The sequence below is a fragment of the Hyla sarda genome, unplaced genomic scaffold, assembly GCF_029499605.1.
Source record: "Hyla sarda isolate aHylSar1 unplaced genomic scaffold, aHylSar1.hap1 scaffold_1857, whole genome shotgun sequence".
Taxonomy (NCBI): Eukaryota; Metazoa; Chordata; class Amphibia; order Anura; family Hylidae; genus Hyla; species Hyla sarda.
The window spans coordinates 14416-42247 of NW_026608507.1; the positions used below are offsets into that span (position 1 = coordinate 14416).

General features: G+C 46.0%; 9 non-coding genes and 1 pseudogene across 9 annotated transcripts; all 10 read left to right on the plus strand.

Annotated features, from left to right (window-relative positions):
• Positions 1-1687: 1687 nt before the first annotated feature.
• On the plus strand, positions 1688-1878 carry LOC130315017 (U2 spliceosomal RNA). The gene has a single exon (XR_008862613.1). It is a non-coding gene; the product is annotated as a U2 spliceosomal RNA (small nuclear RNA).
• Positions 1879-3971: 2093 nt separating this feature from the next.
• On the plus strand, positions 3972-4162 carry LOC130315019 (U2 spliceosomal RNA). The gene has a single exon (XR_008862614.1). It is a non-coding gene; the product is annotated as a U2 spliceosomal RNA (small nuclear RNA).
• Positions 4163-6230: 2068 nt separating this feature from the next.
• Positions 6231-6421, plus strand: LOC130315020 (U2 spliceosomal RNA). Its single transcript, XR_008862615.1, has one exon. It is a non-coding gene; the product is annotated as a U2 spliceosomal RNA (small nuclear RNA).
• A 2089-nt stretch (positions 6422-8510) lies between these two features.
• LOC130315021 (U2 spliceosomal RNA) lies at positions 8511-8701 on the plus strand. The gene has a single exon (XR_008862616.1). It is a non-coding gene; the product is annotated as a U2 spliceosomal RNA (small nuclear RNA).
• Positions 8702-10785: 2084 nt separating this feature from the next.
• Positions 10786-10934, plus strand: LOC130315037 (U2 spliceosomal RNA; annotated as a pseudogene).
• A 5459-nt stretch (positions 10935-16393) lies between these two features.
• Positions 16394-16579, plus strand: LOC130315035 (U2 spliceosomal RNA). The gene has a single exon (XR_008862629.1). It is a non-coding gene; the product is annotated as a U2 spliceosomal RNA (small nuclear RNA).
• Positions 16580-18683: 2104 nt separating this feature from the next.
• LOC130315033 (U2 spliceosomal RNA) lies at positions 18684-18874 on the plus strand. Its single transcript, XR_008862627.1, has one exon. It is a non-coding gene; the product is annotated as a U2 spliceosomal RNA (small nuclear RNA).
• Positions 18875-21148: 2274 nt separating this feature from the next.
• On the plus strand, positions 21149-21339 carry LOC130315022 (U2 spliceosomal RNA). The gene has a single exon (XR_008862617.1). It is a non-coding gene; the product is annotated as a U2 spliceosomal RNA (small nuclear RNA).
• A 2101-nt stretch (positions 21340-23440) lies between these two features.
• LOC130315023 (U2 spliceosomal RNA) lies at positions 23441-23631 on the plus strand. Its single transcript, XR_008862618.1, has one exon. It is a non-coding gene; the product is annotated as a U2 spliceosomal RNA (small nuclear RNA).
• Positions 23632-25726: 2095 nt separating this feature from the next.
• Positions 25727-25917, plus strand: LOC130315024 (U2 spliceosomal RNA). Its single transcript, XR_008862619.1, has one exon. It is a non-coding gene; the product is annotated as a U2 spliceosomal RNA (small nuclear RNA).
• The last annotated feature ends 1915 nt before the right edge of the window (positions 25918-27832 follow it).

Here is a 27832-nt window from a genome sequence, read left to right on the forward strand (position 1 = left end):
CGTGATGGACATATGTCTTTTTTCGACCGTACTAACTATGTAACTATGTAACATAACATGGGGGGGGGGGGGGGGGGTCTCCTGGCTGTTCACACAGGTGTGTCATTGCTGTACATTGACCATGCATTGCTTCTGTGGTATTGCAAAGGCAAAGACAAATGCTTCCAGCCATCCATTGCACTAATGGATTGGTCATCAGCTGGCTGTCTATGTCCCGCATCAATATAGACCAAAGTACAGAGGGTTAGGCTATGCTATTGTGCACCTACCTGATGCATCAGAAGGTGCGAGGCCCTTGCTAAATTCTGTGCACAGACTTTGAGATCTATGCTTTAGACTGTATCTAAACCTGCTCCAACATGGACTGACATTCTGGCCTACTTTCAGCCGATGCGACTTGTCTGTCGCTGAACAGTCGCTTTTTATGTATTCAGCACCTATGTATAATGTTGTAAAAATGCTCTAGAAGCTAAAGTCGCAGAAATGTCACACATATTTGGCCTGCAACTTTCTGTGCGACAAATTCAGACAGGAAAAATCAGTATAAATCCTTAGAAAATTATCCCCCAGTGTCTCCATCTGCTGGCGGTATTGAATAAGCATTGCTGCACTGATGGGGTATGCATTAGACGAAAAAAAAGAAGAAAAAGAAGAATAATACGCCCAGAAAAGAGGCGAAAAGGAGAAAAACGTAAAAAAACGTGAAAAAAAAGTAAGAGGAAGAGAAGGGAAAAAAAGGTGGAAATGGGTTTAAAAGTGATTTCGGCGGAGAAATATATATATATATATATATATATATATATATATATATATATGCGCATACACACACATAGATATAAACGTATTCTCCGTTGAGATATTGCAGCCGCTGCTGTGTCCAGGCCCAGGAGCCTTAGCACTGTGCTGTGATGTCACTCAATACCACTGACATCACTAGGTGTAAACAACATCTCTCCTTTGCTGTGTATGTGACTATGGAGCTGTTTGGTGATGTCGTCTATTACGGCCTTCATAGAAGCAACAGGAGATTGTTGCATCCATCTTGAACCCTCAGAACTACAGTGCTATGATGTCACTCACTTCCACAGGCCTTGCAGAGTGTAAACAACAACAACCCAGCTTTGTTGTGTATGTAACCAAAGGGATTTGTGATGTCACCTAGAACCTTCACAGCAGCGACAGCTTTATGAGGAGCATCAGCACTGCTCTGCCTGAGCAGAACCATCACCGCCATAGGTTGTCAAATAACCCGGATTTAACCCACACAGGTAAGTCCAATGGGGTGCAGGCATGTCCTCTATGCTTACAGCTTCCCGTGGGTGTTGGTTTGATACCGTTTGGGGACAGCCAAGGAGGCATCTGCAGGCAACAAAGGTAGGTGTGTGCTTGTGTGTGTGTTTCCTATGCAGATCCTAAGCCCAGTGTCACATGCAAGTAGGAGGAGTAAGAAGGGTTCCTGGCAAATCCGGGTTATGGATTGCATTTAAAAAGGCCCCGTGGGAGTGCAATGGGCCCCTGTCTTGCTGCTTAGCAATAATGGTATGGGTTTAGGTTCTGCTGTGTGTACTGGTGGTTGACTGCCCCCCAGCCCAGAGTGTGCATGGAAAATTGTCTGGCAGCCTCCCTGACAGCAAGCAGTGATAGTGCCCATGAAGGGGACCTTGTTGGGCCCGCCCCTTTCACGGTTATCGCTTCTCGGCCTTTTGGCTAAGATCAAGTGTAGTATCTGTTCTTATCAGTTTAATATCTGATACGTCCCCTATCTGGGGACCATATATTAAATGGATTTTTGAGAACGGGGGCCGATTTCGAAGCTTGCTTCCGTCGCCCTATGCATTGACCCGATATGGCAGTATCTTCGGGTACAGTGCACCACCCCCTTACAGGGTTAAAAAGAAAGATTCCTACTTTCATTGCTACCTGCTTGCTGGCTAGCCAGCTAGCCAGCCCTGTGGGCCTTGCTGCTGCTGCAGCCAAAAAACAAAAGGTGGTGCTGCTGCTGCTTCTGCTGCTTCTGCTTCTGCTTGTGTCTGGCCCCTGTTGGAGCGTCCAGGCACAGGACTTCTGCTGCTGCTGACTAAATGGCCTCCTTAATTGGATCATTTGAGTAGCCAGCACACCTGTGCAGGTAGGGCATGACATGATAGGCAGCTGCCTTGATAGCGGGTGGGTGCTGAATGTTCCTAATTGACAAAATAAGATTAATGCTTATGAAGAAATATAAAATCTCATCCCTTCCCCAATATCGCGCCACACCCCTACCCCTTAATTCCCTGGTTGAACGTGATGGACATATGTCTTTTTTCGACCGTACTAACTATGTAACTATGTAACATAACATGGGGGGGGGGGGGGTCTCCTGGCTGTTCACACAGGTGTGTCATTGCTGTACATTGACCATGCATTGCTTCTGTGGTATTGCAAAGGCAAAGACAAATGCTTCCAGCCATCCATTGCACTAATGGATTGGTCATCAGCTGGCTGTCTATGTCCCGCATCAATATAGACCAAAGTACAGAGGGTTAGGCTATGCTATTGTGCACCTACCTGATGCATCAGAAGGTGCGAGGCCCTTGCTAAATTCTGTGCACAGACTTTGAGATCTATGCTTTAGACTGTATCTAAACCTGCTCCAACATGGACTGACATTCTGGCCTACTTTCAGCCGATGCGACTTGTCTGTCGCTGAACAGTCGCTTTTTATGTATTCAGCACCTATGTATAATGTTGTAAAAATGCTCTAGAAGCTAAAGTCGCAGAAATGTCACACATATTTGGCCTGCAACTTTCTGTGCGACAAATTCAGACAGGAAAAATCAGTATAAATCCTTAGAAAATTATCCCCCAGTGTCTCCATCTGCTGGCGGTATTGAATAAGCATTGCTGCACTGATGGGGTATGCATTAGACGAAAAAAAAGAAGAAAAAGAAGAATAATACGCCCAGAAAAGAGGCGAAAAGGAGAAAAACGTAAAAAAACGTGAAAAAAAAGTAAGAGGAAGAGAAGGGAAAAAAAGGTGGAAATGGGTTTAAAAGTGATTTCGGCGGAGAAATATATATATATATATATATATATATATATATATATATATATATATATGCGCACACACACACATAGATATAAACGTATTCTCCGTTGAGATATTGCAGCCGCTGCTGTGTCCAGGCCCAGGAGCCTTAGCACTGTGCTGTGATGTCACTCAATACCACTGACATCACTAGGTGTAAACAACATCTCTCCTTTGCTGTGTATGTGACTATGGAGCTGTTTGGTGATGTCGTCTATTACGGCCTTCATAGAAGCAACAGGAGATTGTTGCATCCATCTTGAACCCTCAGAACTACAGTGCTATGATGTCACTCACTTCCACAGGCCTTGCAGAGTGTAAACAACAACAACCCAGCTTTGTTGTGTATGTAACCAAAGGGATTTGTGATGTCACCTAGAACCTTCACAGCAGCGACAGCTTTATGAGGAGCATCAGCACTGCTCTGCCTGAGCAGAACCATCACCGCCATAGGTTGTCAAATAACCCGGATTTAACCCACACAGGTAAGTCCAATGGGGTGCAGGCATGTCCTCTATGCTTACAGCTTCCCGTGGGTGTTGGTTTGATACCGTTTGGGGACAGCCAAGGAGGCATCTGCAGGCAACAAAGGTAGGTGTGTGCTTGTGTGTGTGTTTCCTATGCAGATCCTAAGCCCAGTGTCACATGCAAGTAGGAGGAGTAAGAAGGGTTCCTGGCAAATCCGGGTTATGGATTGCATTTAAAAAGGCCCCGTGGGAGTGCAATGGGCCCCTGTCTTGCTGCTTAGCAATAATGGTATGGGTTTAGGTTCTGCTGTGTGTACTGGTGGTTGACTGCCCCCCAGCCCAGAGTGTGCATGGAAAATTGTCTGGCAGCCTCCCTGACAGCAAGCAGTGATAGTGCCCATGAAGGGGACCTTGTTGGGCCCGCCCCTTTCACGGTTATCGCTTCTCGGCCTTTTGGCTAAGATCAAGTGTAGTATCTGTTCTTATCAGTTTAATATCTGATACGTCCCCTATCTGGGGACCATATATTAAATGGATTTTTGAGAACGGGGGCCGATTTCGAAGCTTGCTTCCGTCGCCCTATGCATTGACCCGATATGGCAGTATCTTCGGGTACAGTGCACCACCCCCTTACAGGGTTAAAAAGAAAGATTCCTACTTTCATTGCTACCTGCTTGCTGGCTAGCCAGCCCTGTGGGCCTTGCTGCTGCTGCAGCCAAAAAACAAAAGGTGGTGCTGCTGCTGCTTCTGCTGCTTCTGCTTCTGCTTGTGTCTGGCCCCTGTTGGAGCGTCCAGGCACAGGACTTCTGCTGCTGCTGACTAAATGGCCTCCTTAATTGGATCATTTGAGTAGCCAGCACACCTGTGCAGGTAGGGCATGACATGATAGGCAGCTGCCTTGATAGCGGGTGGGTGCTGAATGTTCCTAATTGACAAAATAAGATTAATGCTTATGAAGAAATATAAAATCTCATCCCTTCCCCAATATCGCGCCACACCCCTACCCCTTAATTCCCTGGTTGAACGTGATGGACATATGTCTTTTTTCGACCGTACTAACTATGTAACTATGTAACATAACATGGGGGGGTCTCCTGGCTGTTCACACAGGTGTGTCATTGCTGTACATTGACCATGCATTGCTTCTGTGGTATTGCAAAGGCAAAGACAAATGCTTCCAGCCATCCATTGCACTAATGGATTGGTCATCAGCTGGCTGTCTATGTCCCGCATCAATATAGACCAAAGTACAGAGGGTTAGGCTATGCTATTGTGCACCTACCTGATGCATCAGAAGGTGCGAGGCCCTTGCTAAATTCTGTGCACAGACTTTGAGATCTATGCTTTAGACTGTATCTAAACCTGCTCCAACATGGACTGACATTCTGGCCTACTTTCAGCCGATGCGACTTGTCTGTCGCTGAACAGTCGCTTTTTATGTATTCAGCACCTATGTATAATGTTGTAAAAATGCTCTAGAAGCTAAAGTCGCAGAAATGTCACACATATTTGGCCTGCAACTTTCTGTGCGACAAATTCAGACAGGAAAAATCAGTATAAATCCTTAGAAAATTATCCCCCAGTGTCTCCATCTGCTGGCGGTATTGAATAAGCATTGCTGCACTGATGGGGTATGCATTAGACGAAAAAAAAGAAGAAAAAGAAGAATAATACGCCCAGAAAAGAGGCGAAAAGGAGAAAAACGTAAAAAAACGTGAAAAAAAAGTAAGAGGAAGAGAAGGGAAAAAAAGGTGGAAATGGGTTTAAAAGTGATTTCGGCGGAGAAATATATATATATATATATATATATATATATATATATATGCGCACACACACACATAGATATAAACGTATTCTCCGTTGAGATATTGCAGCCGCTGCTGTGTCCAGGCCCAGGAGCCTTAGCACTGTGCTGTGATGTCACTCAATACCACTGACATCACTAGGTGTAAACAACATCTCTCCTTTGCTGTGTATGTGACTATGGAGCTGTTTGGTGATGTCGTCTATTACGGCCTTCATAGAAGCAACAGGAGATTGTTGCATCCATCTTGAACCCTCAGAACTACAGTGCTATGATGTCACTCACTTCCACAGGCCTTGCAGAGTGTAAACAACAACAACCCAGCTTTGTTGTGTATGTAACCATAGGGATTGTGATGTCACCTAGAACCTTCACAGCAGCGACAGCTTTATGAGGAGCATCAGCACTGCTCTGCCTGAGCAGAACCAACAACCGCCATAGGTTGTCAAATAACCCGGATTTAACCCACACAGGTAAGTCCAATGGGGTGCAGGCATGTCCTCTATGCTTACAGCTTCCCGTGGGTGTTGGTTTGATACCGTTTGGGGACAGCCAAGGAGGCATCTGCAGGCAACAAAGGTAGGTGTGTGCTTGTGTGTGTGTTTCCTATGCAGATCCTAAGCCCAGTGTCACATGCAAGTAGGAGGAGTAAGAAGGGTTCCTGGCAAATCCGGGTTATGGATTGCATTTAAAAAGGCCCCGTGGGAGTGCAATGGGCCCCTGTCTTGCTGCTTAGCAATAATGGTATGGGTTTAGGTTCTGCTGTGTGTACTGGTGGTTGACTGCCCCCCAGCCCAGAGTGTGCATGGAAAATTGTCTGGCAGCCTCCCTGACAGCAAGCAGTGATAGTGCCCATGAAGGGGACCTTGTTGGGCCCGCCCCTTTCACGGTTATCGCTTCTCGGCCTTTTGGCTAAGATCAAGTGTAGTATCTGTTCTTATCAGTTTAATATCTGATACGTCCCCTATCTGGGGACCATATATTAAATGGATTTTTGAGAACGGGGGCCGATTTCGAAGCTTGCTTCCGTCGCCCTATGCATTGACCCGATATGGCAGTATCTTCGGGTACAGTGCACCACCCCCTTACAGGGTTAAAAAGAAAGATTCCTACTTTCATTGCTACCTGCTTGCTGGCTAGCCAGCTAGCCAGCCCTGTGGGCCTTGCTGCTGCTGCAGCCAAAAAACAAAAGGTGGTGCTGCTGCTGCTTCTGCTGCTTCTGCTTCTGCTTGTGTCTGGCCCCTGTTGGAGCGTCCAGGCACAGGACTTCTGCTGCTGCTGACTAAATGGCCTCCTTAATTGGATCATTTGAGTAGCCAGCACACCTGTGCAGGTAGGGCATGACATGATAGGCAGCTGCCTTGATAGCGGGTGGGTGCTGAATGTTCCTAATTGACAAAATAAGATTAATGCTTATGAAGAAATATAAAATCTCATCCCTTCCCCAATATCGCGCCACACCCCTACCCCTTAATTCCCTGGTTGAACGTGATGGACATATGTCTTTTTTCGACCGTACTAACTATGTAACTATGTAACATAACATGGGGGGGGGGGGGGGGTCTCCTGGCTGTTCACACAGGTGTGTCATTGCTGTACATTGACCATGCATTGCTTCTGTGGTATTGCAAAGGCAAAGACAAATGCTTCCAGCCATCCATTGCACTAATGGATTGGTCATCAGCTGGCTGTCTATGTCCCGCATCAATATAGACCAAAGTACAGAGGGTTAGGCTATGCTATTGTGCACCTACCTGATGCATCAGAAGGTGCGAGGCCCTTGCTAAATTCTGTGCACAGACTTTGAGATCTATGCTTTAGACTGTATCTAAACCTGCTCCAACATGGACTGACATTCTGGCCTACTTTCAGCCGATGCGACTTGTCTGTCGCTGAACAGTCGCTTTTTATGTATTCAGCACCTATGTATAATGTTGTAAAAATGCTCTAGAAGCTAAAGTCGCAGAAATGTCACACATATTTGGCCTGCAACTTTCTGTGCGACAAATTCAGACAGGAAAAATCAGTATAAATCCTTAGAAAATTATCCCCCAGTGTCTCCATCTGCTGGCGGTATTGAATAAGCATTGCTGCACTGATGGGGTATGCATTAGACGAAAAAAAAGAAGAAAAAGAAGAATAATACGCCCAGAAAAGAGGCGAAAAGGAGAAAAACGTAAAAAAACGTGAAAAAAAAGTAAGAGGAAGAGAAGGGAAAAAAAGGTGGAAATGGGTTTAAAAGTGATTTCGGCGGAGAAATATATATATATATATATATATATATATATATATATATATATATGCACACACACACATAGATATAAACGTATTCTCCGTTGAGATATTGCAGCCGCTGCTGTGTCCAGGCCCAGGAGCCTTAGCACTGTGCTGTGATGTCACTCAATACCACTGACATCACTAGGTGTAAACAACATCTCTCCTTTGCTGTGTATGTGACTATGGAGCTGTTTGGTGATGTCGTCTATTACGGCCTTCATAGAAGCAACAGGAGATTGTTGCATCCATCTTGAACCCTCAGAACTACAGTGCTATGATGTCACTCACTTCCACAGGCCTTGCAGAGTGTAAACAACAACAACCCAGCTTTGTTGTGTATGTAACCATAGGGATTTGTGATGTCACCTAGAACCTTCACAGCAGCGACAGCTTTATGAGGAGCATCAGCACTGCTCTGCCTGAGCAGAACCATCACCGCCATAGGTTGTCAAATAACCCGGATTTAACCCACACAGGTAAGTCCAATGGGGTGCAGGCATGTCCTCTATGCTTACAGCTTCCCGTGGGTGTTGGTTTGATACCGTTTGGGGACAGCCAAGGAGGCATCTGCAGGCAACAAAGGTAGGTGTGTGCTTGTGTGTGTGTTTCCTATGCAGATCCTAAGCCCAGTGTCACATGCAAGTAGGAGGAGTAAGAAGGGTTCCTGGCAAATCCGGGTTATGGATTGCATTTAAAAAGGCCCCGTGGGAGTGCAATGGGCCCCTGTCTTGCTGCTTAGCAATAATGGTATGGGTTTAGGTTCTGCTGTGTGTACTGGTGGTTGACTGCCCCCCAGCCCAGAGTGTGCATGGAAAATTGTCTGGCAGCCTCCCTGACAGCAAGCAGTGATAGTGCCCATGAAGGGGACCTTGTTGGGCCCGCCCCTTTCACGGTTATCGCTTCTCGGCCTTTTGGCTAAGATCAAGTGTAGTATCTGTTCTTATCAGTTTAATATCTGATACGTCCCCTATCTGGGGACCATATATTAAATGGATTTTTGAGAACGGGGGCCGATTTCGAAGCTTGCTTCCGTCGCCCTATGCATTGACCCGATATGGCAGTATCTTCGGGTACAGTGCACCACCCCCTTACAGGGTTAAAAAGAAAGATTCCTACTTTCATTGCTACCTGCTTGCTGGCTAGCCAGCTAGCCAGCCCTGTGGGCCTTGCTGCTGCTGCAGCCAAAAAACAAAAGGTGGTGCTGCTTCTGCTGCTTCTGCTTCTGCTTGTGTCTGGCCCCTGTTGGAGCGTCCAGGCACAGGACTTCTGCTGCTGCTGACTAAATGGCCTCCTTAATTGGATCATTTGAGTAGCCAGCACACCTGTGCAGGTAGGGCATGACATGATAGGCAGCTGCCTTGATAGCGGGTGGGTGCTGAATGTTCCTAATTGACAAAATAAGATTAATGCTTATGAAGAAATATAAAATCTCATCCCTTCCCCAATATCGCGCCACACCCCTACCCCTTAATTCCCTGGTTGAACGTGATGGACATATGTCTTTTTTCGACCGTACTAACTATGTAACTATGTAACATAACATGGGGGGGGGGGGGGGGGTCTCCTGGCTGTTCACACAGGTGTGTCATTGCTGTACATTGACCATGCATTGCTTCTGTGGTATTGCAAAGGCAAAGACAAATGCTTCCAGCCATCCATTGCACTAATGGATTGGTCATCAGCTGGCTGTCTATGTCCCGCATCAATATAGACCAAAGTACAGAGGGTTAGGCTATGCTATTGTGCACCTACCTGATGCATCAGAAGGTGCGAGGCCCTTGCTAAATTCTGTGCACAGACTTTGAGATCTATGCTTTAGACTGTATCTAAACCTGCTCCAACATGGACTGACATTCTGGCCTACTTTCAGCCGATGCGACTTGTCTGTCGCTGAACAGTCGCTTTTTATGTATTCAGCACCTATGTATAATGTTGTAAAAATGCTCTAGAAGCTAAAGTCGCAGAAATGTCACACATATTTGGCCTGCAACTTTCTGTGCGACAAATTCAGACAGGAAAAATCAGTATAAATCCTTAGAAAATTATCCCCCAGTGTCTCCATCTGCTGGCGGTATTGAATAAGCATTGCTGCACTGATGGGGTATGCATTAGACGAAAAAAAAGAAGAAAAAGAAGAATAATACGCCCAGAAAAGAGGCGAAAAGGAGAAAAACGTAAAAAAACGTGAAAAAAAAGTAAGAGGAAGAGAAGGGAAAAAAAGGTGGAAATGGGTTTAAAAGTGATTTCGGCGGAGAAATATATATATATATATATATATATATATATATATATATATATGCGCACACACACACATAGATATAAACGTATTCTCCGTTGAGATATTGCAGCCGCTGCTGTGTCCAGGCCCAGGAGCCTTAGCACTGTGCTGTGATGTCACTCAATACCACTGACATCACTAGGTGTAAACAACATCTCTCCTTTGCTGTGTATGTGACTATGGAGCTGTTTGGTGATGTCGTCTATTATGGCCTTCATAGAAGCAACAGGAGATTGTTGCATCCATCTAGAACCCTCAGAACTACAGTGCTATGATGTCACTCACTTCCACAGGCCTTGCAGAGTGTAAACAACAACAACCCAGCTTTGTTGTGTATGTAACCAAAGGGATTTGTGATGTCACCTAGAACCTTCACAGCAGCGACAGCTTTATGAGGAGCATCAGCACTGCTCTGCCTGAGCAGAACCATCACCGCCATAGGTTGTCAAATAACCCGGATTTAACCCACACAGGTAAGTCCAATGGGGTGCAGGCATGTCCTCTATGCTTACAGCTTCCCGTGGGTGTTGGTTTGATACCGTTTGGGGACAGCCAAGGAGGCATCTGCAGGCAACAAAGGTAGGTGTGTGCTTGTGTGTGTGTTTCCTATGCAGATCCTAAGCCCAGTGTCACATGCAAGTAGGAGGAGTAAGAAGGGTTCCTGGCAAATCCGGGTTATGGATTGCATTTAAAAAGGCCCCGTGGGAGTGCAATGGGCCCCTGTCTTGCTGCTTAGCAATAATGGTATGGGTTTAGGTTCTGCTGTGTGTACTGGTGGTTGACTGCCCCCCAGCCCAGAGTGTGCATGGAAAATTGTCTGGCAGCCTCCCTGACAGCAAGCAGTGATAGTGCCCATGAAGGGGACCTTGTTGGGCCCGCCCCTTTCACGGTTATCGCTTCTCGGCCTTTTGGCTAAGATCAAGTGTAGTATCTGCATTTGGTCTGGTCGGAAGGTGTCTGTGGTACCCCGCTTCTCGGCCTTGGGGGATTGTCTCTCCTTACGGAGCGACTTCACCCCCTTGCTGCTATTGGGGAGCGGGCTTAGTCCACAGACAACGGGTTGCGATCCCCCTGTCTCTGGGACCTTGTGTCTCAGAAGGCATTTTCGGTACGTTGAGCGTTACCTGTAGCTTCGGAAGCACCTAGGGTACCCCCGACCTCTGCCTTGGGTAAGGGTTCCGCTTTTATAGCGGGATTCCGAGCCCCTGCTGCTATTGGGGAAGGGGCTTAGTCCCTGGGTGTGGAAGATGCCGTTCTCCTGGGCTTTCCCCTCTGGGGAAATGTCGATGCGAAATACCATCCGCATAGAGGTGTCGGAGAGCCATCGTCAGTTGAAGAACCTCCGCTTCATTGCGGAGGTGATTCTTCTTGACTACTTCCGCCTCAATAGGGAGGACATCCTGTGTCTAAATGACCAGGAAAGCCGTGGCCTGTATACCGTCACCTTCACGGCCACGGCGTGTTGCGATAACATCTATGCAACCTTGTCTGGTGCGGACCAGAGGGACGATCGACTCGACGGTCTTTCGTTCCAGTTCCTCTATGGTGAGGAACATATACCGTTGGTGGTGGCTATGCACAGCCCTCATGTGACCACGGAGGATATAGCCACTTTTCTTCGGCGATACTGCGAAGAGGTGCGGTTCGCAAACAAAATCTTGAACTCCGTGCGGTTCTGGAACGGCAAGAGGAAGTTCTGGGTCAAGCTCCGTAAGGATCCCGGTGGTATTGGGGGTCTTTGCCATCCGCCCCCAAATTTTGCCATCGGGAGAGTTCGGGGCTTCCTGTTCTATCCTCAAATGCCTATGTATTGCCGAAATTGCTTGAGGTTTGGCCACACCCAGGAGACCTGCGGCGCGGAGCGTGTGATTCGCTGCAATAGGTGTGGCCAAGAAGGTCACATAGCCTCAAGATGTAGCCATTCGATAAGGTGCAACCTCTGCGGAGAGGAAAATCACGATTTTAATTCCTGTCCCCATAAAGCAAAAACTACGATGGGTGGGTCAAGGCTGGGCCCACCCAAAGAGGGGACAGGACAAAAGACGTCCTTTTTTAAGATGCCCAAACCCCAGATGGCAGGTACTGATGGGTCCAGGCCCAAGACCTCTGGTGCTCCATCGGGGGGCCCACCGGTGGTAGTGCTAGGGGGAGGCCATGGGGATTCCACGAAGCCCGGGCGGGTGATCGAGTTTACTGCCCGGGAAATTGAAAGACGTCGATCGACTTCCTACCTGGCTCAAGAGCCCGCCGAAACTTCTGAAGGGGGCTCACCTGTGGCGGGTGGCAGCCGACGGGCCTCGGTGGGGGCAAAGGTGGACCCAAAATTACAGCATAAGCCAGGTACTGGCTTGGCCCAGGGTCGCCCTGCTCCGGACGAAGAGGCCCCGGTGAAAGCCCGCCGGAAGGGGAGCCAGGTGGCCAGGTCTGAGCCCGGTCCTGTTACTCCGCCTATACAGGACAGGGCCAAGAAGACAAGTGGCGCCAAACCAGGGTTTGCTGCCCCGCCAGCAGTGGACCCGGTGGGTAAAACTGGCCATCGTCGATCGATGGGGAAGTTGGAGCAACAGTCCTCAGCAACGCTTGCTGGGGAACAAGCGATGAAAACTTCCCAAGGTAGCGGCAAAGGTTCCGGAAAAGAGGCCTCACAGGCCCCTGTGCAGCAGTTCCAGTCGTCAAATGATGAAAGAAGACGCAGATCCATCAGCCGGGGGCCAGAGATTACATCGAGTGAGAGCAACACAGAGGATATGGACAGCAGTGTGACATTTAAAAGACAAAGAGAAGAAGAAGAGGAAGACATTCAAAGGAAAGCGGCGTGCCGTAGTTCGGACGAGAGCGAGCTCAGGGTCGGGGCATCATCGATCTCAAGCTCCGACCCTCAGAACATCAAGGAGCTGATGACCCCGCAGGCGGGGGATGACGGTACGCAGCTTATTATTGACTTTGATTCTCCAAGCACGGACTCTCCATAAACTATGCCTATCCCTGTAAAAATTGCCTCACTCAATGTGAGGTCCTTAAAGAGCCCTGATCGCAGGGCTGCTTTATTTTCTTATCTAGAGACATGTGACTTTGACCTTTGCCTGCTACAAGAATGTGGAATCCCTAGTAAAATGGACTATAAAGACTTAAAAGAAGACTGGAAGCTGGGCCCATCCATATGGTCCGGTGCAAATGACTGTCGTTCTGTGGGTGTTGGGCTGCTCTGCCGAGGCCAGTCCTTTTCTATTCATACAGTAACTGAGATTGTGCCTGGCAGAGCTCTTTTAATTCATCTATATTTTAATGGACTTTTAATTCGTGTTTTAAATGTGTATGCCCCTCCTGATAAACAGGAGCGGGCAGAACTATTTGAAATTTTACCACTGTTTTGTGTTGGGTCTTCCCCCCTGCTGGTGGGAGGTGATTTTAACTGCATACGTGATGGGGAACACCGGCAGGGTGGGGATATTAATCGTAAAGACCGCACTTCTTACCTGCTTAAAAATTTTATTGATGATTTTAATTTGAAAGATTGCTGGAAGGATCTCTTGCCGGAGGACCCGGGCGCCACATGGTCCAATGGAAGAGTGAGCTCCAGAATCGATTTTATTTTTTCCTCTAGAGCTTTTAAACCCCTGAAATGCACGCTCGAGCAGAATATCTTCTCTGATCATAAGCTCCTCTTGGTGGGCCTGGAGCTAGAGGGGGAGCAAAAAGCAAAAAGGGGCCTCTGGAGATTAAACACCACACTCCTAGAGGACCCTGAGATAAAAGAGGAGTTTGTGCGGACCTACCAGTGCTGGCAATCACAAAGAAAACCCCACGAGCCTATGCTGCACTGGTGGGAGGGCACCAAATCTAAAATCAGATTTTTTTTTTATCAAAGCAGGTAAGAAGAAGGCAAAAATGGAAAAACAGTGGTTTTATGTTCTTAACATGCGTTTAAATGTACTTTTTAAATTGAAAGAAGCTGGTATGGATGTAGAAAATGATATTTTAAACCTTAAAACTGAAATAAAACATGCCATAGAAAAGAAAGGGAAACAAATCATTTTTAACTCGCATGTGCAGCACCTGGAGGAGGGCGAGAAATGTTCCCGTTTCTTTTTTAAAAAAGTGATGAATAGGAGGGATATCATCCAAAACCTTGAGGGTGAATCCACTCCAAAAGGCATGTTAGATGCAGTTTTTAACTTCTACCAGCTTCTTTTTAATAAGAAAGATCTTAATCCATCCTTTTTAGAACATGTTCTTAATTCCCTTGATTTTAAGCTAGATGTTTTAGACCAGGAGGTTTTATCCCGTGATCTTAACTTAGATGAACTTTTATTTGTTTTTAAAAGTTTTTCTAGTGGGAAGGCCCCTGGGGAAGATGGTTTACCCATCGAATTTTATTTAGCTTTTTGGGATATTTTAAAGGATGATATGGTTTTATTGTATAAAGAAACTTTTATTGTTAATGAACTTCCCCCTTCCTGGAGGAGGGGGATTGTATCATTACTTTTTAAAAAGGGTGAAAAGGATATGCTAAAAAATTGGCGCCCCATCACACTTTTAAATGTCGATTATAAAGTTTTAGCCAAGTTATTAGCTGTCCGTTTTAAACCTTTTATTCATAAATTAATTCACCCAAATCAGGTTTGTGGGGTACCTGGAAGGTCTATAGCTGAATCCCTAAATATTTTAAGAGATGTTTTATGGTATTTTAAGGATAGAAATCAAACTGTAGCAATTTTATCCTTAGACTTTGAAAAAGCCTTTGATAGGGTCTCCCATGAATACCTGTTTTTAGTTCTTAAAAAGATGGCAGTGCCTGAAACGATTTTAAGCCGAATCATGCTTTTATACCGATCCTGTTTTAGTCAAGTCTCTGTTAATGGCTTTTTAACCAGCGGTGTTCCTCTTTTATCAGGTGTCAAACAGGGCTGCCCCCTGTCCCCACTCCTTTTTATTTGCGCAATCGAACCACTGATGGCCCTCCTCAGAAAAGACCGGGTAGTAAGAGGCGTACCGATACCTGGTGGAGGAGGGACCCATCTAAAGGTGTTGGGGTACATGGATGATGTCACCATACTGTGCCCGGACTCTCCATCCATGAGGGGGGCATTGAGGAACACCAGCTATTTCTGCGAGGTCTCTGGTTTTAAGCTAAACACAGATAAATGTGACTGTTTTTATATTGGCTCCTGGGATTCATCCATCACCCCAGGAGTCACAATGCAACAGGATCAAATTAAAGTTTTAGGTATTGTTTTTAACCAGGTCAATGATGGGAGCCCTAACTGGGATTCAGCTATAGCTAAGATGGAGAAGAAGATTTTAATGTGGAATCTTAGAAACCTTACCATGGAGGGGAAGATTTTAATAATAAAGATGGTTTTACTCCCTATTATGCTATACATTGCCATGGTATTTCCTCCATCTATTTTATACATTAAAAAAGTAACTAGAATTGTTTTTACTTTTTTATGGGGTTCAAAAATGGAGAAATTAAAGCGTGATTTTATGTACAAAAGTAAAGATAATGGCGGGAAAGATGTTCCTAACCTTTTTACTTTCTTTTACATAAAGTATTTCTGTTTCTGTTTTAAAATTATTAAATCCGATGGCATTTTTAGCTGCTTTTTAAGGTACGCTGCGGGCATGGTTTTTAAAAGATGGTTGCGCATCCCTCTGAACGCTCCGGTGCTTCTGTGTCCCCCAAAACATTATGTGGTGTTGGAAAAGACAGTCAGGCTCCTAGGTCTCCAAGATTTGGAGCCTGACATACTGGGGGACCAGAGAAAGGTATCAAAGGTCCTCAGGCGGAGTGAGGTTACCCTGGCAGTGTCCAATTTCACACAGGCAAGATCCAAAAAGGTATGGCGGAACGTGTACGGGAAGTTTCTGGCGAATGTACACAGGGATCTTGCCTGGGCAATCGTCCACCAGTGCCTCCCTACTCGTGAGTTCCAGCACAGGCGAGGACTGGTGGCGAGAGCCAAGTGCCCGAGAGATGGCTGCGGAGTGGACGAAACGGTGCTGCACATATTTTGGAACTGCCCTTTTGCACGGGAGCTTTGGAGGAAGGTAGGCCCACTTTTGAAGTGGGCCTGCGGCCTAAAAGATTTTAATCACGAATGTGTCTTTTATGGTCTTTTTAACTGCCCCAATTTTAAACAGCAGATGATCTGCTGGATGATTATTAATTGTTTTAAAAATGCCATCTGGAAAGTTAGGAACATCTTACTTTTTAAACATGATTTTATTGATGTTAAAAACTGTATAAAGCTGGCCCTGAGTGAGATGTACATCTATTACCTAAGAGACAAGAAACAGTTGGGGGCCAGCGAGGCAGCATCCATGTGGTGTCTGCCTCTATGGAACGAAATAACAATATAATCAGGTTTTATGACATTTGTATAATGTTTTATCCTGCCATTTCTATTTTTTCTCCTTTTATTACTGGTTTTATTATTTGTATTTTAAAACTTTTGTGAACCTTTTATTATTTTGCATTTTAAATTCTGTATGGTTTCTTATTTATTCAATAAAATTTTGTTGAAACCTTATCTGTTCTTATCAGTTTAATATCTGATACGTCCCCTATCTGGGGACCATATATTAAATGGATTTTTGAGAACGGGGGCCGATTTCGAAGCTTGCTTCCGTCGCCCTATGCATTGACCCGATATGGCAGTATCTTCGGGTACAGTGCACCACCCCCTTACAGGGTTAAAAAGAAAGATTCCTACTTTCATTGCTACCTGCTTGCTGGCTAGCCAGCTAGCCAGCCCTGTGGGCCTTGCTGCTGCTGCAGCCAAAAAACAAAAGGTGGTGCTGCTGCTGCTTCTGCTGCTTCTGCTTCTGCTTGTGTCTGGCCCCTGTTGGAGCGTCCAGGCACAGGACTTCTGCTGCTGCTGACTAAATGGCCTCCTTAATTGGATCATTTGAGTAGCCAGCACACCTGTGCAGGTAGGGCATGACATGATAGGCAGCTGCCTTGATAGCGGGTGGGTGCTGAATGTTCCTAATTGACAAAATAAGATTAATGCTTATGAAGAAATATAAAATCTCATCCCTTCCCCAATATCGCGCCACACCCCTACCCCTTAATTCCCTGGTTGAACGTGATGGACATATGTCTTTTTTCGACCGTACTAACTATGTAACTATGTAACATAACATGGGGGGGGGGGGGGGGGGGTCTCCTGGCTGTTCACACAGGTGTGTCATTGCTGTACATTGACCATGCATTGCTTCTGTGGTATTGCAAAGGCAAAGACAAATGCTTCCAGCCATCCATTGCACTAATGGATTGGTCATCAGCTGGCTGTCTATGTCCCGCATCAATATAGACCAAAGTACAGAGGGTTAGGCTATGCTATAGTGCACCTACCTGATGCATCAGAAGGTGCGAGGCCCTTGCTAAATTCTGTGCACAGACTTTGAGATCTATGCTTTAGACTGTATCTAAACCTGCTCCAACATGGACTGACATTCTGGCCTACTTTCAGCCGATGCGACTTGTCTGTCGCTGAACAGTCGCTTTTTATGTATTCAGCACCTATGTATAATGTTGTAAAAATGCTCTAGAAGCTAAAGTCGCAGAAATGTCACACATATTTGGCCTGCAACTTTCTGTGCGACAAATTCAGACAGGAAAAATCAGTATAAATCCTTAGAAAATTATCCCCCAGTGTCTCCATCTGCTGGCGGTATTGAATAAGCATTGCTGCACTGATGGGGTATGCATTAGACGAAAAAAAAGAAGAAAAAGAAGAATAATACGCCCAGAAAAGAGGCGAAAAGGAGAAAAACGTAAAAAAACGTGAAAAAAAAGTAAGAGGAAGAGAAGGGAAAAAAAGGTGGAAATGGGTTTAAAAGTGATTTCGGCGGAGAAATATATATATATATATATATATATATATATATATATATATATATATATATATATGCGCACACACACACATAGATATAAACGTATTCTCCGTTGAGATATTGCAGCCGCTGCTGTGTCCAGGCCCAGGAGCCTTAGCACTGTGCTGTGATGTCACTCAATACCACTGACATCACTAGGTGTAAACAACATCTCTCCTTTGCTGTGTATGTGACTATGGAGCTGTTTGGTGATGTCGTCTATTACGGCCTTCATAGAAGCAACAGGAGATTGTTGCATCCATCTTGAACCCTCAGAACTACAGTGCTATGATGTCACTCACTTCCACAGGCCTTGCAGAGTGTAAACAACAACAACCCAGCTTTGTTGTGTATGTAACCATAGGGATTTGTGATGTCACCTAGAACCTTCACAGCAGCGACAGCTTTATGAGGAGCATCAGCACTGCTCTGCCTGAGCAGAACCATCACCGCCATAGGTTGTCAAATAACCCGGATTTAACCCACACAGGTAAGTCCAATGGGGTGCAGGCATGTCCTCTATGCTTACAGCTTCCCGTGGGTGTTGGTTTGATACCGTTTGGGGACAGCCAAGGAGGCATCTGCAGGCAACAAAGGTAGGTGTGTGCTTGTGTGTGTGTTTCCTATGCAGATCCTAAGCCCAGTGTCACATGCAAGTAGGAGGAGTAAGAAGGGTTCCTGGCAAATCCGGGTTATGGATTGCATTTAAAAAGGCCCCGTGGGAGTGCAATGGGCCCCTGTCTTGCTGCTTAGCAATAATGGTATGGGTTTAGGTTCTGCTGTGTGTACTGGTGGTTGACTGCCCCCCAGCCCAGAGTGTGCATGGAAAATTGTCTGGCAGCCTCCCTGACAGCAAGCAGTGATAGTGCCCATGAAGGGGACCTTGTTGGGCCCGCCCCTTTCACGGTTATCGCTTCTCGGCCTTTTGGCTAAGATCAAGTGTAGTATCTGTTCTTATCAGTTTAATATCTGATACGTCCCCTATCTGGGGACCATATATTAAATGGATTTTTGAGAACGGGGGCCGATTTCGAAGCTTGCTTCCGTCGCCCTATGCATTGACCCGATATGGCAGTATCTTCGGGTACAGTGCACCACCCCCTTACAGGGTTAAAAAGAAAAAAAAAATCTGTTCTTATCAGTTTAATATCTGATACGTCCCCTATCTGGGGACCATATATTAAATGGATTTTTGAGAACGGGGGCCGATTTCGAAGCTTGCTTCCGTCGCCCTATGCATTGACCCGATATGGCAGTATCTTCGGGTACAGTGCACCACCCCCTTACAGGGTTAAAAAGAAAGATTCCTACTTTCATTGCTACCTGCTTGCTGGCTAGCCAGCTAGCCAGCCCTGTGGGCCTTGCTGCTGCTGCAGCCAAAAAACAAAAGGTGGTGCTGCTGCTGCTTCTGCTGCTTCTGCTTCTGCTTGTGTCTGGCCCCTGTTGGAGCGTCCAGGCACAGGACTTCTGCTGCTGCTGACTAAATGGCCTCCTTAATTGGATCATTTGAGTAGCCAGCACACCTGTGCAGGTAGGGCATGACATGATAGGCAGCTGCCTTGATAGCGGGTGGGTGCTGAATGTTCCTAATTGACAAAATAAGATTAATGCTTATGAAGAAATATAAAATCTCATCCCTTCCCCAATATCGCGCCACACCCCTACCCCTTAATTCCCTGGTTGAACGTGATGGACATATGTCTTTTTTCGACCGTACTAACTATGTAACTATGTAACATAACATGGGGGGGGGGGGGGGGTCTCCTGGCTGTTCACACAGGTGTGTCATTGCTGTACATTGACCATGCATTGCTTCTGTGGTATTGCAAAGGCAAAGACAAATGCTTCCAGCCATCCATTGCACTAATGGATTGGTCATCAGCTGGCTGTCTATGTCCCGCATCAATATAGACCAAAGTACAGAGGGTTAGGCTATGCTATTGTGCACCTACCTGATGCATCAGAAGGTGCGAGGCCCTTGCTAAATTCTGTGCACAGACTTTGAGATCTATGCTTTAGACTGTATCTAAACCTGCTCCAACATGGACTGACATTCTGGCCTACTTTCAGCCGATGCGACTTGTCTGTCGCTGAACAGTCGCTTTTTATGTATTCAGCACCTATGTATAATGTTGTAAAAATGCTCTAGAAGCTAAAGTCGCAGAAATGTCACACATATTTGGCCTGCAACTTTCTGTGCGACAAATTCAGACAGGAAAAATCAGTATAAATCCTTAGAAAATTATCCCCCAGTGTCTCCATCTGCTGGCGGTATTGAATAAGCATTGCTGCACTGATGGGGTATGCATTAGACGAAAAAAAAGAAGAAAAAGAAGAATAATACGCCCAGAAAAGAGGCGAAAAGGAGAAAAACGTAAAAAAACGTGAAAAAAAAGTAAGAGGAAGAGAAGGGAAAAAAAGGTGGAAATGGGTTTAAAAGTGATTTCGGCGGAGAAATATATATATATATATATATATATATATATATATATATATATATATGCGCACACACACACATAGATATAAACGTATTCTCCGTTGAGATATTGCAGCCGCTGCTGTGTCCAGGCCCAGGAGCCTTAGCACTGTGCTGTGATGTCACTCAATACCACTGACATCACTAGGTGTAAACAACATCTCTCCTTTGCTGTGTATGTGACTATGGAGCTGTTTGGTGATGTCGTCTATTACGGCCTTCATAGAAGCAACAGGAGATTGTTGCATCCATCTTGAACCCTCAGAACTACAGTGCTATGATGTCACTCACTTCCACAGGCCTTGCAGAGTGTAAACAACAACAACCCAGCTTTGTTGTGTATGTAACCATAGGGATTTGTGATGTCACCTAGAACCTTCACAGCAGCGACAGCTTTATGAGGAGCATCAGCACTGCTCTGCCTGAGCAGAACCATCACCGCCATAGGTTGTCAAATAACCCGGATTTAACCCACACAGGTAAGTCCAATGGGGTGCAGGCATGTCCTCTATGCTTACAGCTTCCCGTGGGTGTTGGTTTGATACCGTTTGGGGACAGCCAAGGAGGCATCTGCAGGCAACAAAGGTAGGTGTGTGCTTGTGTGTGTGTTTCCTATGCAGATCCTAAGCCCAGTGTCACATGCAAGTAGGAGGAGTAAGAAGGGTTCCTGGCAAATCCGGGTTATGGATTGCATTTAAAAAGGCCCCGTGGGAGTGCAATGGGCCCCTGTCTTGCTGCTTAGCAATAATGGTATGGGTTTAGGTTCTGCTGTGTGTACTGGTGGTTGACTGCCCCCCAGCCCAGAGTGTGCATGGAAAATTGTCTGGCAGCCTCCCTGACAGCAAGCAGTGATAGTGCCCATGAAGGGGACCTTGTTGGGCCCGCCCCTTTCACGGTTATCGCTTCTCGGCCTTTTGGCTAAGATCAAGTGTAGTATCTGTTCTTATCAGTTTAATATCTGATACGTCCCCTATCTGGGGACCATATATTAAATGGATTTTTGAGAACGGGGGCCGATTTCGAAGCTTGCTTCCGTCGCCCTATGCATTGACCCGATATGGCAGTATCTTCGGGTACAGTGCACCACCCCCTTACAGGGTTAAAAAGAAAGATTCCTACTTTCATTGCTACCTGCTTGCTGGCTAGCCAGCTAGCCAGCCCTGTGGGCCTTGCTGCTGCTGCAGCCAAAAAACAAAAGGTGGTGCTGCTGCTGCTTCTGCTGCTTCTGCTTCTGCTTGTGTCTGGCCCCTGTTGGAGCGTCCAGGCACAGGACTTCTGCTGCTGCTGACTAAATGGCCTCCTTAATTGGATCATTTGAGTAGCCAGCACACCTGTGCAGGTAGGGCATGACATGATAGGCAGCTGCCTTGATAGCGGGTGGGTGCTGAATGTTCCTAATTGACAAAATAAGATTAATGCTTATGAAGAAATATAAAATCTCATCCCTTCCCCAATATCGCGCCACACCCCTACCCCTTAATTCCCTGGTTGAACGTGATGGACATATGTCTTTTTTCGACCGTACTAACTATGTAACTATGTAACATAACATGGGGGGGGGGGGGGGGGGTCTCCTGGCTGTTCACACAGGTGTGTCATTGCTGTACATTGACCATGCATTGCTTCTGTGGTATTGCAAAGGCAAAGACAAATGCTTCCAGCCATCCATTGCACTAATGGATTGGTCATCAGCTGGCTGTCTATGTCCCGCATCAATATAGACCAAAGTACAGAGGGTTAGGCTATGCTATTGTGCACCTACCTGATGCATCAGAAGGTGCGAGGCCCTTGCTAAATTCTGTGCACAGACTTTGAGATCTATGCTTTAGACTGTATCTAAACCTGCTCCAACATGGACTGACATTCTGGCCTACTTTCAGCCGATGCGACTTGTCTGTCGCTGAACAGTCGCTTTTTATGTATTCAGCACCTATGTATAATGTTGTAAAAATGCTCTAGAAGCTAAAGTCGCAGAAATGTCACACATATTTGGCCTGCAACTTTCTGTGCGACAAATTCAGACAGGAAAAATCAGTATAAATCCTTAGAAAATTATCCCCCAGTGTCTCCATCTGCTGGCGGTATTGAATAAGCATTGCTGCACTGATGGGGTATGCATTAGACGAAAAAAAAGAAGAAAAAGAAGAATAATACGCCCAGAAAAGAGGCGAAAAGGAGAAAAACGTAAAAAAACGTGAAAAAAAAGTAAGAGGAAGAGAAGGGAAAAAAAGGTGGAAATGGGTTTAAAAGTGATTTCGGCGGAGAAATATATATATATATATATATATATATATATATATATATATATATATATATATGCGCACACACACACATAGATATAAACGTATTCTCCGTTGAGATATTGCAGCCGCTGCTGTGTCCAGGCCCAGGAGCCTTAGCACTGTGCTGTGATGTCACTCAATACCACTGACATCACTAGGTGTAAACAACATCTCTCCTTTGCTGTGTATGTGACTATGGAGCTGTTTGGTGATGTCGTCTATTACGGCCTTCATAGAAGCAACAGGAGATTGTTGCATCCATCTTGAACCCTCAGAACTACAGTGCTATGATGTCACTCACTTCCACAGGCCTTGCAGAGTGTAAACAACAACAACCCAGCTTTGTTGTGTATGTAACCATAGGGATTTGTGATGTCACCTAGAACCTTCACAGCAGCGACAGCTTTATGAGGAGCATCAGCACTGCTCTGCCTGAGCAGAACCATCACCGCCATAGGTTGTCAAATAACCCGGATTTAACCCACACAGGTAAGTCCAATGGGGTGCAGGCATGTCCTCTATGCTTACAGCTTCCCGTGGGTGTTGGTTTGATACCGTTTGGGGACAGCCAAGGAGGCATCTGCAGGCAACAAAGGTAGGTGTGTGCTTGTGTGTGTGTTTCCTATGCAGATCCTAAGCCCAGTGTCACATGCAAGTAGGAGGAGTAAGAAGGGTTCCTGGCAAATCCGGGTTATGGATTGCATTTAAAAAGGCCCCGTGGGAGTGCAATGGGCCCCTGTCTTGCTGCTTAGCAATAATGGTATGGGTTTAGGTTCTGCTGTGTGTACTGGTGGTTGACTGCCCCCCAGCCCAGAGTGTGCATGGAAAATTGTCTGGCAGCCTCCCTGACAGCAAGCAGTGATAGTGCCCATGAAGGGGACCTTGTTGGGCCCGCCCCTTTCACGGTTATCGCTTCTCGGCCTTTTGGCTAAGATCAAGTGTAGTATCTGTTCTTATCAGTTTAATATCTGATACGTCCCCTATCTGGGGACCATATATTAAATGGATTTTTGAGAACGGGGGCCGATTTCGAAGCTTGCTTCCGTCGCCCTATGCATTGACCCGATATGGCAGTATCTTCGGGTACAGTGCACCACCCCCTTACAGGGTTAAAAAGAAAGATTCCTACTTTCATTGCTACCTGCTTGCTGGCTAGCCAGCTAGCCAGCCCTGTGGGCCTTGCTGCTGCTGCAGCCAAAAAACAAAAGGTGGTGCTGCTGCTGCTTCTGCTGCTTCTGCTTCTGCTTGTGTCTGGCCCCTGTTGGAGCGTCCAGGCACAGGACTTCTGCTGCTGCTGACTAAATGGCCTCCTTAATTGGATCATTTGAGTAGCCAGCACACCTGTGCAGGTAGGGCATGACATGATAGGCAGCTGCCTTGATAGCGGGTGGGTGCTGAATGTTCCTAATTGACAAAATAAGATTAATGCTTATGAAGAAATATAAAATCTCATCCCTTCCCCAATATCGCGCCACACCCCTACCCCTTAATTCCCTGGTTGAACGTGATGGACATATGTCTTTTTTCGACCGTACTAACTATGTAACTATGTAACATAACATGGGGGGGGGGGGGGGGTCTCCTGGCTGTTCACACAGGTGTGTCATTGCTGTACATTGACCATGCATTGCTTCTGTGGTATTGCAAAGGCAAAGACAAATGCTTCCAGCCATCCATTGCACTAATGGATTGGTCATCAGCTGGCTGTCTATGTCCCGCATCAATATAGACCAAAGTACAGAGGGTTAGGCTATGCTATTGTGCACCTACCTGATGCATCAGAAGGTGCGAGGCCCTTGCTAAATTCTGTGCACAGACTTTGAGATCTATGCTTTAGACTGTATCTAAACCTGCTCCAACATGGACTGACATTCTGGCCTACTTTCAGCCGATGCGACTTGTCTGTCGCTGAACAGTCGCTTTTTATGTATTCAGCACCTATGTATAATGTTGTAAAAATGCTCTAGAAGCTAAAGTCGCAGAAATGTCACACATATTTGGCCTGCAACTTTCTGTGCGACAAATTCAGACAGGAAAAATCAGTATAAATCCTTAGAAAATTATCCCCCAGTGTCTCCATCTGCTGGCGGTATTGAATAAGCATTGCTGCACTGATGGGGTATGCATTAGACGAAAAAAAAGAAGAAAAAGAAGAATAATACGCCCAGAAAAGAGGCGAAAAGGAGAAAAACGTAAAAAAACGTGAAAAAAAAGTAAGAGGAAGAGAAGGGAAAAAAAGGTGGAAATGGGTTTAAAAGTGATTTCGGCGGAGAAATATATATATATATATATATATATATATATATATATATATATATATATGCGCACACACACACATAGATATAAACGTATTCTCCGTTGAGATATTGCAGCCGCTGCTGTGTCCAGGCCCAGGAGCCTTAGCACTGTGCTGTGATGTCACTCAATACCACTGACATCACTAGGTGTAAACAACATCTCTCCTTTGCTGTGTATGTGACTATGGAGCTGTTTGGTGATGTCGTCTATTACGGCCTTCATAGAAGCAACAGGAGATTGTTGCATCCATCTTGAACCCTCAGAACTACAGTGCTATGATGTCACTCACTTCCACAGGCCTTGCAGAGTGTAAACAACAACAACCCAGCTTTGTTGTGTATGTAACCATAGGGATTTGTGATGTCACCTAGAACCTTCACAGCAGCGACAGCTTTATGAGGAGCATCAGCACTGCTCTGCCTGAGCAGAACCATCACCGCCATAGGTTGTCAAATAACCCGGATTTAACCCACACAGGTAAGTCCAATGGGGTGCAGGCATGTCCTCTATGCTTACAGCTTCCCGTGGGTGTTGGTTTGATACCGTTTGGGGACAGCCAAGGAGGCATCTGCAGGCAACAAAGGTAGGTGTGTGCTTGTGTGTGTGTTTCCTATGCAGATCCTAAGCCCAGTGTCACATGCAAGTAGGAGGAGTAAGAAGGGTTCCTGGCAAATCCGGGTTATGGATTGCATTTAAAAAGGCCCCGTGGGAGTGCAATGGGCCCCTGTCTTGCTGCTTAGCAATAATGGTATGGGTTTAGGTTCTGCTGTGTGTACTGGTGGTTGACTGCCCCCCAGCCCAGAGTGTGCATGGAAAATTGTCTGGCAGCCTCCCTGACAGCAAGCAGTGATAGTGCCCATGAAGGGGACCTTGTTGGGCCCGCCCCTTTCACGGTTATCGCTTCTCGGCCTTTTGGCTAAGATCAAGTGTAGTATCTGTTCTTATCAGTTTAATATCTGATACGTCCCCTATCTGGGGACCATATATTAAATGGATTTTTGAGAACGGGGGCCGATTTCGAAGCTTGCTTCCGTCGCCCTATGCATTGACCCGATATGGCAGTATCTTCGGGTACAGTGCACCACCCCCTTACAGGGTTAAAAAGAAAGATTCCTACTTTCATTGCTACCTGCTTGCTGGCTAGCCAGCTAGCCAGCCCTGTGGGCCTTGCTGCTGCTGCAGCCAAAAAACAAAAGGTGGTGCTGCTGCTGCTTCTGCTGCTTCTGCTTCTGCTTGTGTCTGGCCCCTGTTGGAGCGTCCAGGCACAGGACTTCTGCTGCTGCTGACTAAATGGCCTCCTTAATTGGATCATTTGAGTAGCCAGCACACCTGTGCAGGTAGGGCATGACATGATAGGCAGCTGCCTTGATAGCGGGTGGGTGCTGAATGTTCCTAATTGACAAAATAAGATTAATGCTTATGAAGAAATATAAAATCTCATCCCTTCCCCAATATCGCGCCACACCCCTACCCCTTAATTCCCTGGTTGAACGTGATGGACATATGTCTTTTTTCGACCGTACTAACTATGTAACTATGTAACATAACATGGGGGGGGGGGGGGGGGTCTCCTGGCTGTTCACACAGGTGTGTCATTGCTGTACATTGACCATGCATTGCTTCTGTGGTATTGCAAAGGCAAAGACAAATGCTTCCAGCCATCCATTGCACTAATGGATTGGTCATCAGCTGGCTGTCTATGTCCCGCATCAATATAGACCAAAGTACAGAGGGTTAGGCTATGCTATTGTGCACCTACCTGATGCATCAGAAGGTGCGAGGCCCTTGCTAAATTCTGTGCACAGACTTTGAGATCTATGCTTTAGACTGTATCTAAACCTGCTCCAACATGGACTGACATTCTGGCCTACTTTCAGCCGATGCGACTTGTCTGTCGCTGAACAGTCGCTTTTTATGTATTCAGCACCTATGTATAATGTTGTAAAAATGCTCTAGAAGCTAAAGTCGCAGAAATGTCACACATATTTGGCCTGCAACTTTCTGTGCGACAAATTCAGACAGGAAAAATCAGTATAAATCCTTAGAAAATTATCCCCCAGTGTCTCCATCTGCTGGCGGTATTGAATAAGCATTGCTGCACTGATGGGGTATGCATTAGACGAAAAAAAAGAAGAAAAAGAAGAATAATACGCCCAGAAAAGAGGCGAAAAGGAGAAAAACGTAAAAAAACGTGAAAAAAAAGTAAGAGGAAGAGAAGGGAAAAAAAGGTGGAAATGGGTTTAAAAGTGATTTCGGCGGAGAAATATATATATATATATATATATATATATATATATATATATATATATATGCGCACACACACACATAGATATAAACGTATTCTCCGTTGAGATATTGCAGCCGCTGCTGTGTCCAGGCCCAGGAGCCTTAGCACTGTGCTGTGATGTCACTCAATACCACTGACATCACTAGGTGTAAACAACATCTCTCCTTTGCTGTGTATGTGACTATGGAGCTGTTTGGTGATGTCGTCTATTACGGCCTTCATAGAAGCAACAGGAGATTGTTGCATCCATCTTGAACCCTCAGAACTACAGTGCTATGATGTCACTCACTTCCACAGGCCTTGCAGAGTGTAAACAACAACAACCCAGCTTTGTTGTGTATGTAACCATAGGGATTTGTGATGTCACCTAGAACCTTCACAGCAGCGACAGCTTTATGAGGAGCATCAGCACTGCTCTGCCTGAGCAGAACCATCACCGCCATAGGTTGTCAAATAACCCGGATTTAACCCACACAGGTAAGTCCAATGGGGTGCAGGCATGTCCTCTATGCTTACAGCTTCCCGTGGGTGTTGGTTTGATACCGTTTGGGGACAGCCAAGGAGGCATCTGCAGGCAACAAAGGTAGGTGTGTGCTTGTGTGTGTGTTTCCTATGCAGATCCTAAGCCCAGTGTCACATGCAAGTAGGAGGAGTAAGAAGGGTTCCTGGCAAATCCGGGTTATGGATTGCATTTAAAAAGGCCCCGTGGGAGTGC